Source organism: Neodiprion lecontei, chromosome 7 (assembly GCF_021901455.1).
Source record: "Neodiprion lecontei isolate iyNeoLeco1 chromosome 7, iyNeoLeco1.1, whole genome shotgun sequence".
NCBI classification, from domain to species: domain Eukaryota; kingdom Metazoa; phylum Arthropoda; class Insecta; order Hymenoptera; family Diprionidae; genus Neodiprion; species Neodiprion lecontei.
The window spans coordinates 24,077,888-24,091,772 of record NC_060266.1 but is presented as its reverse complement, the minus strand read 5'-3'; the positions used below and the strand labels follow the sequence as shown (position 1 = coordinate 24,091,772).

The following is a 13,885-nucleotide window of genomic DNA, read 5'->3' as shown; positions in this document are numbered from 1 at the left end:
TAACTTCTCTCCTGTTGATCCCACGCTCTTTCCGCTGCGTTTCCTGAGTTCCTGGGGGTCCAATTAGTCAGGCGAGAGTCATACGAAACGAATCTGAGACGAAAAATTTTTGGTCGAAAAATGAAGAAAAAGTAAGGCTAACCCCTTTGCATTTTTGGCGAAAATTTTCGCGATTTTGAAAAGTGCTGGAATAAATTAATTGTGGCACTATTCCGACGTAATTTTGCGAGAGAAATCGATTGGGCGCAGTTCCAATACGCTGCGATCAACGCATCAAAAGTTAGAGCCAAAAAACGAGAACCTGTGTTTTCGACATTTTTCAGCAGGTGCTTTTTCCTTCGTAACTTCTCTCCTGTTGATCCCACGCTCTTTCCGCTGCGTTTCCTGAGTTCCTGGGGGTCCAATTAGTCAGGTGAGAGTCATACGAAACGAATCTGAGACGAAAAATTTTTGGTCGAAAAATGAAGAAAAAGTAAGGCTAACCCCTTTGCATTTTTGGCGAAAATTTTCGCGATTTTGAAAAGTGCTGGAATAAATTAATTGTGGCACTATTCCGACGTAATTTTGCGAGAGAAATCGATTGGGCGCAGTTCCAATACGCTGCGATCAACGCATCAAAAGTTAGAGCCAAAAAACGAGAACCTGTGTTTTCGACATTTTTCAGCAGGTGCTTTTTCCTTCGTAACTTCTCTCCTGTTGATCCCACGCTCTTTCCGCTGCGTTTCCTGAGTTCCTGGGGGTCCAGTTAGTCAGGTGAGAGTCATACGAAACGAATCTGAGACGAAAAATTTTTGGTCGAAAAATGAAGAAAAAGTAAGGCTAACCCCTTTGCATTTTTGGCGAAAATTTTCGCGATTTTGAAAAGTGCTGGAATAAATTAATTGTGGCACTATTCCGACGTAATTTTGCGAGAGAAATCGATTGGGCTCAGTCCCAATACGCTGCGATCAACGCATCAAAAGTTAGAGCCAAAAAACGAGAACCTGTGTTTTCGACATTTTTCAGCAGGTGCTTTTTCCTTCGTAACTTCTCTCCTGTTGATCCCACGCTCTTTCCGCTGCGTTTCCTGAGTTCCTGGGGGTCCAGTTAGTCAGGTGAGAGTCATACGAAACGAATCTGAGACGAAAAATTTTTGGTCGAAAAATGAAGAAAAAGTAAGGCTAACCCCTTTGCATTTTTGGCGAAAATTTTCGCGATTTTGAAAAGTGCTGGAATAAATTAATTGTGGCACTATTCCGACGTAATTTTGCGAGAGAAATCGATTGGGCGCAGTCCCAATACGCTGCGATCAACGCATCAAAAGTTAGAGCCAAAAAACGAGAACCTGTGTTTTCGACATTTTTCAGCAGGTGCTTTTTCCTTCGTAACTTCTCTCCTGTTGATCCCACGCTCTTTCCGCTGCGTTTCCTGAGTTCCTGGGGGTCCAATTAGTCAGGCGAGAGTCATACGAAACGAATCTGAGACGAAAAATTTTTGGTCGAAAAATGAAGAAAAAGTAAGGCTAACCCCTTTGCATTTTTGGCGAAAATTTTCGCGATTTTGAAAAGTGCTGGAATAAATTAATTGTGGCACTATTCCGACGTAATTTTGCGAGAGAAATCGATTGGGCGCAGTTCCAATACGCTGCGATCAACGCATCAAAAGTTAGAGCCAAAAAACGAGAACCTGTGTTTTCGACATTTTTCAGCAGGTGCTTTTTCCTTCGTTACTTCTCTCCTGTTGATCCCACGCTCTTTCCGCTGCGTTTCCTGAGTTCCTGGGGGTCCAGTTAGTCAGGTGAGAGTCATACGAAACGAATCTGAGACGAAAAATTTTTGGTCGAAAAATGAAGAAAAAGTAAGGCTAACCCCTTTGCATTTTTGGCGAAAATTTTCGCGATTTTGAAAAGTGCTGGAATAAATTAATTGTGGCACTATTCCGACGTAATTTTGCGAGAGAAATCGATTGGGCGCAGTTCCAATACGCTGCGATCAACGCATCAAAAGTTAGAGCCAAAAAACGAGAACCTGTGTTTTCGACATTTTTCAGCAGGTGCTTTTTCCTTCGTAACTTCTCTCCTGTTGATCCCACGCTCTTTCCGCTGCGTTTCCTGAGTTCCTGGGGGTCCAGTTAGTCAGGTGAGAGTCATACGAAACGAATCTGAGACGAAAAATTTTTGGTCGAAAAATGAAGAAAAAGTAAGGCTAACCCCTTTGCATTTTTGGCGAAAATTTTCGCGATTTTGAAAAGTGCTGGAATAAATTAATTGTGGCACTATTCCGACGTAATTTTGCGAGAGAAATCGATTGGGCGCAGTTCCAATACGCTGCGATCAACGCATCAAAAGTTAGAGCCAAAAAACGAGAACCTGTGTTTTCGACATTTTTCAGCAGGTGCTTTTTCCTTCGTAACTTCTCTCCTGTTGATCCCACGCTCTTTCCGCTGCGTTTCCTGAGTTCCTGGGGGTCCAGTTAGTCAGGTGAGAGTCATACGAAACGAATCTGAGACGAAAAATTTTTGGTCGAAAAATGAAGAAAAAGTAAGGCTAACCCCTTTGCATTTTTGGCGAAAATTTTCGCGATTTTGAAAAGTGCTGGAATAAATTAATTGTGGCACTATTCCGACGTAATTTTGCGAGAGAAATCGATTGGGCGCAGTTCCAATACGCTGCGATCAACGCATCAAAAGTTAGAGCCAAAAAACGAGAACCTGTGTTTTCGACATTTTTCAGCAGGTGCTTTTTCCTTCGTAACTTCTCTCCTGTTGATCCCACGCTCTTTCCGCTGCGTTTCCTGAGTTCCTGGGGGTCCAGTTAGTCAGGTGAGAGTCATACGAAACGAATCTGAGACGAAAAATTTTTGGTCGAAAAATGAAGAAAAAGTAAGGCTAACCCCTTTGCATTTTTGGCGAAAATTTTCGCGATTTTGAAAAGTGCTGGAATAAATTAATTGTGGCACTATTCCGACGTAATTTTGCGAGAGAAATCGATTGGGCGCAGTCCCAATACGCTGCGATCAACGCATCAAAAGTTAGAGCCAAAAAACGAGAACCTGTGTTTTCGACATTTTTCAGCAGGTGCTTTTTCCTTCGTAACTTCTCTCCTGTTGATCCCACGCTCTTTCCGCTGCGTTTCCTGAGTTCCTGGGGGTCCAATTAGTCAGGCGAGAGTCATACGAAACGAATCTGAGACGAAAAATTTTTGGTCGAAAAATGAAGAAAAAGTAAGGCTAACCCCTTTGCATTTTTGGCGAAAATTTTCGCGATTTTGAAAAGTGCTGGAATAAATTAATTGTGGCACTATTCCGACGTAATTTTGCGAGAGAAATCGATTGGGCGCAGTTCCAATACGCTGCGATCAACGCATCAAAAGTTAGAGCCAAAAAACGAGAACCTGTGTTTTCGACATTTTTCAGCAGGTGCTTTTTCCTTCGTAACTTCTCTCCTGTTGATCCCACGCTCTTTCCGCTGCGTTTCCTGAGTTCCTGGGGGTCCAGTTAGTCAGGTGAGAGTCATACGAAACGAATCTGAGACGAAAAATTTTTGGTCGAAAAATGAAGAAAAAGTAAGGCTAACCCCTTTGCATTTTTGGCGAAAATTTTCGCGATTTTGAAAAGTGCTGGAATAAATTAATTGTGGCACTATTCCGACGTAATTTTGCGAGAGAAATCGATTGGGCTCAGTCCCAATACGCTGCGATCAACGCATCAAAAGTTAGAGCCAAAAAACGAGAACCTGTGTTTTCGACATTTTTCAGCAGGTGCTTTTTCCTTCGTAACTTCTCTCCTGTTGATCCCACGCTCTTTCCGCTGCGTTTCCTGAGTTCCTGGGGGTCCAGTTAGTCAGGTGAGAGTCATACGAAACGAATCTGAGACGAAAAATTTTTGGTCGAAAAATGAAGAAAAAGTAAGGCTAACCCCTTTGCATTTTTGGCGAAAATTTTCGCGATTTTGAAAAGTGCTGGAATAAATTAATTGTGGCACTATTCCGACGTAATTTTGCGAGAGAAATCGATTGGGCGCAGTCCCAATACGCTGCGATCAACGCATCAAAAGTTAGAGCCAAAAAACGAGAACCTGTGTTTTCGACATTTTTCAGCAGGTGCTTTTTCCTTCGTAACTTCTCTCCTGTTGATCCCACGCTCTTTCCGCTGCGTTTCCTGAGTTCCTGGGGGTCCAATTAGTCAGGCGAGAGTCATACGAAACGAATCTGAGACGAAAAATTTTTGGTCGAAAAATGAAGAAAAAGTAAGGCTAACCCCTTTGCATTTTTGGCGAAAATTTTCGCGATTTTGAAAAGTGCTGGAATAAATTAATTGTGGCACTATTCCGACGTAATTTTGCGAGAGAAATCGATTGGGCGCAGTTCCAATACGCTGCGATCAACGCATCAAAAGTTAGAGCCAAAAAACGAGAACCTGTGTTTTCGACATTTTTCAGCAGGTGCTTTTTCCTTCGTTACTTCTCTCCTGTTGATCCCACGCTCTTTCCGCTGCGTTTCCTGAGTTCCTGGGGGTCCAGTTAGTCAGGTGAGAGTCATACGAAACGAATCTGAGACGAAAAATTTTTGGTCGAAAAATGAAGAAAAAGTAAGGCTAACCCCTTTGCATTTTTGGCGAAAATTTTCGCGATTTTGAAAAGTGCTGGAATAAATTAATTGTGGCACTATTCCGACGTAATTTTGCGAGAGAAATCGATTGGGCGCAGTTCCAATACGCTGCGATCAACGCATCAAAAGTTAGAGCCAAAAAACGAGAACCTGTGTTTTCGACATTTTTCAGCAGGTGCTTTTTCCTTCGTAACTTCTCTCCTGTTGATCCCACGCTCTTTCCGCTGCGTTTCCTGAGTTCCTGGGGGTCCAGTTAGTCAGGTGAGAGTCATACGAAACGAATCTGAGACGAAAAATTTTTGGTCGAAAAATGAAGAAAAAGTAAGGCTAACCCCTTTGCATTTTTGGCGAAAATTTTCGCGATTTTGAAAAGTGCTGGAATAAATTAATTGTGGCACTATTCCGACGTAATTTTGCGAGAGAAATCGATTGGGCGCAGTTCCAATACGCTGCGATCAACGCATCAAAAGTTAGAGCCAAAAAACGAGAACCTGTGTTTTCGACATTTTTCAGCAGGTGCTTTTTCCTTCGTAACTTCTCTCCTGTTGATCCCACGCTCTTTCCGCTGCGTTTCCTGAGTTCCTGGGGGTCCAGTTAGTCAGGTGAGAGTCATACGAAACGAATCTGAGACGAAAAATTTTTGGTCGAAAAATGAAGAAAAAGTAAGGCTAACCCCTTTGCATTTTTGGCGAAAATTTTCGCGATTTTGAAAAGTGCTGGAATAAATTAATTGTGGCACTATTCCGACGTAATTTTGCGAGAGAAATCGATTGGGCGCAGTTCCAATACGCTGCGATCAACGCATCAAAAGTTAGAGCCAAAAAACGAGAACCTGTGTTTTCGACATTTTTCAGCAGGTGCTTTTTCCTTCGTAACTTCTCTCCTGTTGATCCCACGCTCTTTCCGCTGCGTTTCCTGAGTTCCTGGGGGTCCAGTTAGTCAGGTGAGAGTCATACGAAACGAATCTGAGACGAAAAATTTTTGGTCGAAAAATGAAGAAAAAGTAAGGCTAACCCCTTTGCATTTTTGGCGAAAATTTTCGCGATTTTGAAAAGTGCTGGAATAAATTAATTGTGGCACTATTCCGACGTAATTTTGCGAGAGAAATCGATTGGGCGCAGTCCCAATACGCTGCGATCAACGCATCAAAAGTTAGAGCCAAAAAACGAGAACCTGTGTTTTCGACATTTTTCAGCAGGTGCTTTTTCCTTCGTAACTTCTCTCCTGTTGATCCCACGCTCTTTCCGCTGCGTTTCCTGAGTTCCTGGGGGTCCAATTAGTCAGGCGAGAGTCATACGAAACGAATCTGAGACGAAAAATTTTTGGTCGAAAAATGAAGAAAAAGTAAGGCTAACCCCTTTGCATTTTTGGCGAAAATTTTCGCGATTTTGAAAAGTGCTGGAATAAATTAATTGTGGCACTATTCCGACGTAATTTTGCGAGAGAAATCGATTGGGCGCAGTTCCAATACGCTGCGATCAACGCATCAAAAGTTAGAGCCAAAAAACGAGAACCTGTGTTTTCGACATTTTTCAGCAGGTGCTTTTTCCTTCGTAACTTCTCTCCTGTTGATCCCACGCTCTTTCCGCTGCGTTTCCTGAGTTCCTGGGGGTCCAATTAGTCAGGTGAGAGTCATACGAAACGAATCTGAGACGAAAAATTTTTGGTCGAAAAATGAAGAAAAAGTAAGGCTAACCCCTTTGCATTTTTGGCGAAAATTTTCGCGATTTTGAAAAGTGCTGGAATAAATTAATTGTGGCACCATTCCGACGTAATTTTGCGAGAGAAATCGATTGGGCTCAGTCCCAATACGCTGCGATCAACGCATCAAAAGTTAGAGCCAAAAAACGAGAACCTGTGTTTTCGACATTTTTCAGCAGGTGCTTTTTCCTTCGTAACTTCTCTCCTGTTGATCCCACGCTCTTTCCGCTGCGTTTCCTGAGTTCCTGGGGGTCCAATTAGTCAGGTGAGAGTCATACGAAACGAATCTGAGACGAAAAATTTTTGGTCGAAAAATGAAGAAAAAGTAAGGCTAACCCCTTTGCATTTTTGGCGAAAATTTTCGCGATTTTGAAAAGTGCTGGAATAAATTAATTGTGGCACTATTCCGACGTAATTTTGCGAGAGAAATCGATTGGGCGCAGTCCCAATACGCTGCGATCAACGCATCAAAAGTTAGAGCCAAAAAACGAGAACCTGTGTTTTCGACATTTTTCAGCAGGTGCTTTTTCCTTCGTAACTTCTCTCCTGTTGATCCCACGCTCTTTCCGCTGCGTTTCCTGAGTTCCTGGGGGTCCAATTAGTCAGGTGAGAGTCATACGAAACGAATCTGAGACGAAAAATTTTTGGTCGAAAAATGAAGAAAAAGTAAGGCTAACCCCTTTGCATTTTTGGCGAAAATTTTCGCGATTTTGAAAAGTGCTGGAATAAATTAATTGTTGCACTATTCCGACGTAATTTTGCGAGAGAAATCGATTGGGCGCAGTCCCAATACGCTGCGATCAACGCATCAAAAGTTAGAGCCAAAAAACGAGAACCTGTGTTTACGACATTTTTCAGCAGGTGCTTTTTCCTTCGTAACTTCTCTCCTGTTGATCCCACGCTCTTTCCGCTGCGTTTCCTGAGTTCCTGGGGGTCCAATTAGTCAGGTGAGAGTCATACGAATCGAATCTGAGGCGAAAAATTTTTGGTCGAAAAATGAAGAGAAAGTAAGGCTAACCCCTTCGCATTTTTGGCGAAAATTTTCGCGATTTTGAAAAGTGCTGGAATAAACTAATTGTGGCACTGTTCCGACGTAATTTTGCGAGAGAAATCGATTGGGCCCAGTCCCAATACGCTAAGAGCAACGCATGCAGAGTTTCTGCTGTAAAACGAGGAAATTTTCCAACCAATAAAGAGCTCTTGGCCCCGTGCAGTATCACATGCTCGTGTTACATTACGAAGGTTTGGATCGGCGTTCAGTAATTGGTATTTCTTCAAGGTAACTCCAATGCAATACAGAAGGAAAGTCACTATTGAAACGCATAAAATATTCGACAGGGTTTTGATAAACTGGGAAAGAAAAAGCACATAATTGTCGAATAGAGTTTTAGTTTATTTAACACTCTCTTATTCTAGTACAAGTGGTCAGGTGTCAGTGTGTAGTCATCTAATAATTTATCCTATAGATGTAGTGTGAAATACAAAGGCATTCAATAATATCATTCAATATCTCATAAGGAATCTAATTGTATCATTAGCAAATATTTGTGCAGTGTACGTTGTCTTAAGCAGAATATGAAACATCCTACATTAGAAAGTTAACATCGTATTTTCAACGTACTCGTATAACTTATGTTTTGGTCTGCTCACAGGTGCAACACATCTCTGCATCATGCGATACATGACTCATGTCAATTGTATTGTTTCTTGTTCATGTAACCCATACCTACCTGAATAAATAATCAAATTTGATCGAATGTCCTTTGTCATTCCGGAACTTGTCAATCATTGTATAGATGATCCTACCAATCGATTCTGATACACAAAATTGACCCAAAATGGAATTCTAACCCCTTTTATTTCTCTGCTGTCTGGTCACATACTTTTTGATGTATTTCCAGCGTTTTTGAGGCTCCAATCAGTCTAGAAAGGGTCATTCGAATTTATTTCAAGACAAAAAAAGTTTTCCTATAAAAGTAAGGCTCAAGTCCCTTTCAATTTTCGCTGAAACTTTTGCCCTGAGAAAAAGCCTCCCGCAATAATCAATCCTTACAACTCGAACAACGTTACAAATTTTTACGTCCAAATTTAAACACCTCATGGACAAGTTCCATCTATTGCGATAACGCACCTGGGATATGAGACTTTTAATATACGCGGAACATGATCATATTTTGAAATTTCATCTTCTCCCCGGACGACATGCCATATCCTCGCGAACCAGGACAGCTTAGGGTAAGCAACCGGAGACTCCACTTCCTATCCCTTGCTATCCTATTTCGTTTTGTGCGCACAGATCGTCTCTTCCACCTGCGGCAACGCTTCTGGCTGTCCATGCAAAAACTCTCCGCATAGATTTCCCTGTTCCTTTCCTGTCTATATTTGGATACTATTAATATGTAGTTCTGACTTTCAAACGTACCTTTTCATATACGCATGCATTATTGCCATGTTTCCATCTACTTGCCCAACTTAAGTACGTAACTCCTGCTTCTTGAATTAACATAATTTGCCCGGATCATCTTATCATGTTTTCCTTTACATTAACTCCATACTACTACATCATCCCTGTTATTGTGCACCTCATCTATTCTTGTGAATCTGACTCCCACATTGTGTGTATACCTACTCGAATGTGGCCTGTGTGTAATATGTTCCTGTAATATCCTGTATAAATAAACACTGTGGTATCTTCTCTCTCCTGAATAACAATTACTGTCTCTTCTCATTCTATACAATCATGAAGTTGTTTCGTCAAACAACCGACCCTGTCGGAACGTACTGTTGTACGATTTTATTGTGACATTCAAGTCGTTTCAAAGGCGTCAGAACGTGAGGCGAAACCTCTGACAGTTCAGCGATTCGACAGCGAATACTTAGCTGAGAGAACACTAGGACAGATCATTTTAATCTTTCATAAAGTGATTTGAAATTTAAAAAAAAAAAATTAATAACTCAGAAATAAGGGAGGGCAACCCTTTATTTTTTTTCTCAATCTATTTTTGACAAATTTTGAAAAATCCTGGAATTGATTCATTGAGATCCGTAACATTAACGTTATTTTTCGCCGTAAAACGTCTTCGCCTGGACTTGAGTCGCTGTGTGCTTGGAGCTCCCGAATCTTCAATCAATCGCCAAAGGCTACCACAAACCAATTTTAAGTCAAGTTCTGTTCTTTATTCGTCAATGTCATACACAAACAAAGGTAAATAGAAATCGTCATCAACTATACTTCATCAAGATTGCCAATAATTCTGGCATTCTGACGATGAATATTTCTTCTCCGGCAGTACGAGACGACAATCCCAGACATGGGGTACCTTGGTTCATCTGAAACGAAGGAACAAATGTTTACCGACTCTCACGCATGTATTCGAGAGACAACTAATAGCGAAGGGTCATTAGAAAATAAATACACCCCCCTGGTCCTGAAAGAATATACTTCGACGAGAGAGTATTCGGATATCGAAAAATCTCGAAACGATCAAAAGAATCAATCCTGTAACGTACCTTTAGACATGGTCTAATCTCGCCGAACCTCGGCGTCGAGGAGCAGGAATTGACGTAGGGTAGACCACGAGCAGGCAATATCGACAGCAAGTGGTCGGCGGGGTGGTCGTATAGACGGAAGGACGACGACGACGCGTCTTCCGCGAACAGATGTAGGCCATGAACAATGCCGTCTGCCTCCAACCCCGTCGTCATGGTGGATCCAGTCTACTCGTAGAGCCAGGCATCCTTCCCCGACGCTTCTCCCCGACTGGCAGAGTGTTATCCATTGACCGCGCATCAGTCGACGGACTATAACAAACCGGAGAGTATCGAGTGTCGCGTCGCGTCACTTCGACGAAGCCCTGAAGACAGTCGACGATCCCCCACGTCGAGTGAGCAGTCCAAAATGGAAATGACAGGTTGTCTGTAAAACGTAGGAAAAAATTTTAAACAAAGTGTCGCCTTATGTCAGCTTGGAAAATCTCTAAGTGGCTAGTGCGGTAATTGGGTGAAAAAGAAATGTGATCCAGCAGAGAAACGATTAGCGGTGAAATTCATTCGGCAAGTTTCGATCCTGCTCGCCGTTCTCGTTTCGAAGTTATTACTTCCTCGTGGTTTCGTGTAAAAGGGTCGGTTATTAAATATTGAGGGTAAGAATTAAACGTCCCATAATAATTGTTGGACTGCTAAGTGGGCCTCTTTTCTCCCTCTTTGTCTCCACTCGTGTAGCACCGCAAACCCAGCCTTGGTACAGAAGTTCTCGATGGCAGCGGTTCCGCGCTCGGTTATGAATTAGATTAGAAATGGCACCTCGAGCCATTGTTCCGCATACACTCTCTCTCTATTCATACCGATGTTTAGGCAGTCGACTCAAGTGCGCTGCACTTAACTCTAATTAATAAGGTCACGAATCCGGTAATGAAGAAGCTTCTACTGCGGGTAATATAACCAGAACCCGAGTAGACTCGCAACACAGACAAACCAACCCTATCTCTGGTAAAAATAATTTCAACCATTCAAGGCGAAGTGAATTTCGAATACGTATATCTACGCGCAAGAACTGAAAAATATTGTGTTCTTGTGGGTGAAACTGCCAAATCGCCCCTTGACGAGCCTTACTTTGGAGGGTGGTTTCACCCCCTTAAAGTGTTTAATGGCACATAAAATAAAAAATACGTGTCCCTTAGCTTTTACACTGAGAAATATTTCATTTGTTAAAGTAACTAGAAAAATTGAGTAAATAGGTATCGTTAAAAAAACTGTTTGAATATTGTTGGAATTACGAGAAACGAGGTACGCGTAAACATTTTGCGCTATCGTCGATCCTTTTTTGGTAATCGCAACGCAAAATCAGGTTGTGAGGTTTGTCGTACTTTTTTAGTTAAACAAGGCTCTAACGCCAATTTATTGTCGAACAAGCATTAAATTTTCGCAACGGTTACAAGAAAATCTGGCAACAGTGATCGTAACGAGAAAGAATAGTAACGGATACTAGACTTTCCGTTAACAGCTAGAAAACTAATTTTCATTTTCTACCTAGAACTATATTTTCCGATTGTGGTAAAAAATGAAAACAGTCAAGGACCGAGCGGCAACCGGAACTAAAAATTTCTCTCAGTGTAGTCTACTATAACATATTACAAAAAGAAATCAAATCGGAAAGATCGATCTGAAACACCTTCCTTATAAGTATTTTCATACGATTAGGACTATTCGACAGATTCCCAATGTCCAGTGAGGTTTGACCTGTCATTCCGGATTGAAGTAAAATTAAAAAAAAAAGATAACCTATTAGTCGATGTGCCGATCTCGAGGGGGGAGAAACCCTTTCGAGAAGTAGAAAACGATTAATTATCGTCAGCGAAATCTTTGAGCGGTATTTTTTTTCTAATACAGGAAATTTGGTACAACCCGTGACAAAAAAGGTGACGAAAATGCTTTCGCGTTGTACGTTATATATATTCCTATAATACTTCCTCCGGTTTGGCCGTGGGGATAAAAATTTATCGTGTAAAGCCGTGATTCTGGAACGTCAAAAGGTATATTTTCCGCTAAAGCATGAGCCATAGCCGGTGCAGCCAGTCTTCTGTCACCTGCTACACGATTCTACTTTTTGAACGCGTCATTACCACGCGAGGCGTTCCTTTTCCCCGGGACCTTTAAACCCTGAGGGATTGGGAGGGAGGGTGAAAAGCGAAGGCCGCACTGTTTTCACCCTAGAAATAAATTCATACGCTACCACAGAAGTGATATATACTCCCCGTCACACGTTCTCACACGACCCAGGTGCGAGTTCGCTTTTTATATATTTATGGTACCGCAAAAGCATTTTAGCGAGTTTGGCCTCAGAACTCCGGGCGTAAGGCGAGACGTGTCAGGGAGTGATCATTTTCCCTAAATTCTTTATTCGCTTTTCTTTATTTCTTCTTATTGGACGGAGAGAGGTATGAAAAAAAATTCCTCCAAGAAATCCGTCATATCATTTATTCCAACATCGGACTTGTACATTTTCCGCATTTCCCCTACCATTCGTCGTCCCGGTCTCCGTTCCTCGTTTTTAACCATCGCACCGGGAATATTAAACTCGACTATAGAGACAGATGCAGGGACGATTCGGCGCGTATATTATACGATGCGTTCTCAGAGCTTAGCAGGAACTCGCACGCGAGATACAATATCCAAGATTAACGGGCCGACGCGACGTACGCTTTCCAGTGACACTTCCTAACCGCCGGATTTACTCACGTCTTATTTGTTCGTTCGGATGGCCGATAATAATCTTTGTTATTAACTCCGATTGACGTTAAATCAAATCGTATTGAAACTAAGAAAAGTATTGGATAATTCTAATTTTCATTAATTCTCTCCCCTTTTCATGATGATGAAAAGTATCGTGAAAAGCAGTTTTTCCGCCTGGTATTTTTATTTTTTTTTTCTCCTTTTTAGAATTGTCCTGCCGTCGTGATAGTTTCATTAAACTCGCTATTTAATTGCCTCGAAAATCTGTAACCTTTTAAACTTGTTGAACATCGATTAATTGACCCTAGTTTTATATTTCCGCCTCCTGCAATCCGGCCTATATATGCCCTTCGTGCATTCGAGCAACTGGCAATTACAAGTTATCACGTTGAATTCCCCGTGTAACACTTGACATTATTTCGAGGGTCATAAATTTCACGCCGCGCATGTTATGCCCTTATTCTTCGAGCTGTAGAGTCGGGGAGAATTTTTCAATGGTATAAATATATGAATAAAATTGACTTTAAATCAGATTTATAAATATTAGTTCATACATACGACCGGTGCAGACTTGTATTTTAGAGTTGAAAAGGTGGGGAAAAAAATAAATAAATTTAATTTGCAAAAAAAAAAAAAAAAAAATAACTAATAACTGAATAAAAAATACACAACTTCCGGCTAAACTTTTTTCTGTAATTAATTTCAACTGCGACGAATACGGAAGTATAAGTTGGAAGTAGTCGTTAGCACTACTCGTTCGTTATGGAAATTTCTGCAAATGCAAATATCACCTTTTACTTCAACGATCTTAACAATCGGTGTGAGAACTCTCTAGCTGCAGGCTTTAAATGCATAATGATTCGGTTGTACGAATAGAAAAGAAAAGACGAACAAGGAGAAATATAACGAGAGAAGGAGACAAAAGGAGAGAAAATTTAATTTAGACGAACGAAACTGCAGTGCAAAATATACAGGGTTGAACTAAATCCGTCCTCGTTACTTGGACAGTCATTAATAAAGATGACGATAACAATGATAGTAACGGTATTATTAATACTCTTGCCATGTATTTTAACTGGAGCAACACTCTTCTTTTTCACCGTGAATCTCTCTCTCTCTCTCTGTCACGTTGGATTTAAGGACGATGTTTTAAATATCAGGTGTGTAAATATATAATATATATGTATATGCGCCTTTAATACAGTGCACAAAAGTAGAATTAAAAATTGATTGAGAAACTCTTGAAATTCGTACATTAGGTAAGACGTTATTTAAACAAGGCTCTTTCTTGATTACTTTATTAAATATGCACCGTTGAACTTTATCCAAAAGTTGTTCGAAAGCTTTTAGAAGCGATTGGAAAGGACCT

At 41.2% G+C, this 13,885-nt stretch overlaps 1 protein-coding gene and 1 long non-coding RNA gene across 11 annotated transcripts in view; one reads left to right on the top strand and one right to left on the bottom strand.

Annotated features, from left to right (window-relative positions):
* Positions 1-13,885, top strand: part of LOC107224485 (dystrophin, isoforms A/C/F/G/H) — a 325,712-nt gene that overhangs the window by 219,058 nt on the left and 92,769 nt on the right. The gene's annotated exons all lie outside the window — the stretch shown is intronic.
* The window catches only part of LOC124295502, a 53,830-nt gene continuing 49,385 nt past the window's right edge, over positions 9,441-13,885 (bottom strand). Inside the window, exons 2-3 of the long non-coding RNA XR_006905457.1 lie at positions 9,796-10,201; positions 9,441-9,615 (exon numbers count right to left, since the gene is read on the bottom strand). This is a non-coding gene — a long non-coding RNA (uncharacterized LOC124295502). The remainder of the gene's footprint in view (positions 9,616-9,795; positions 10,202-13,885) is intronic.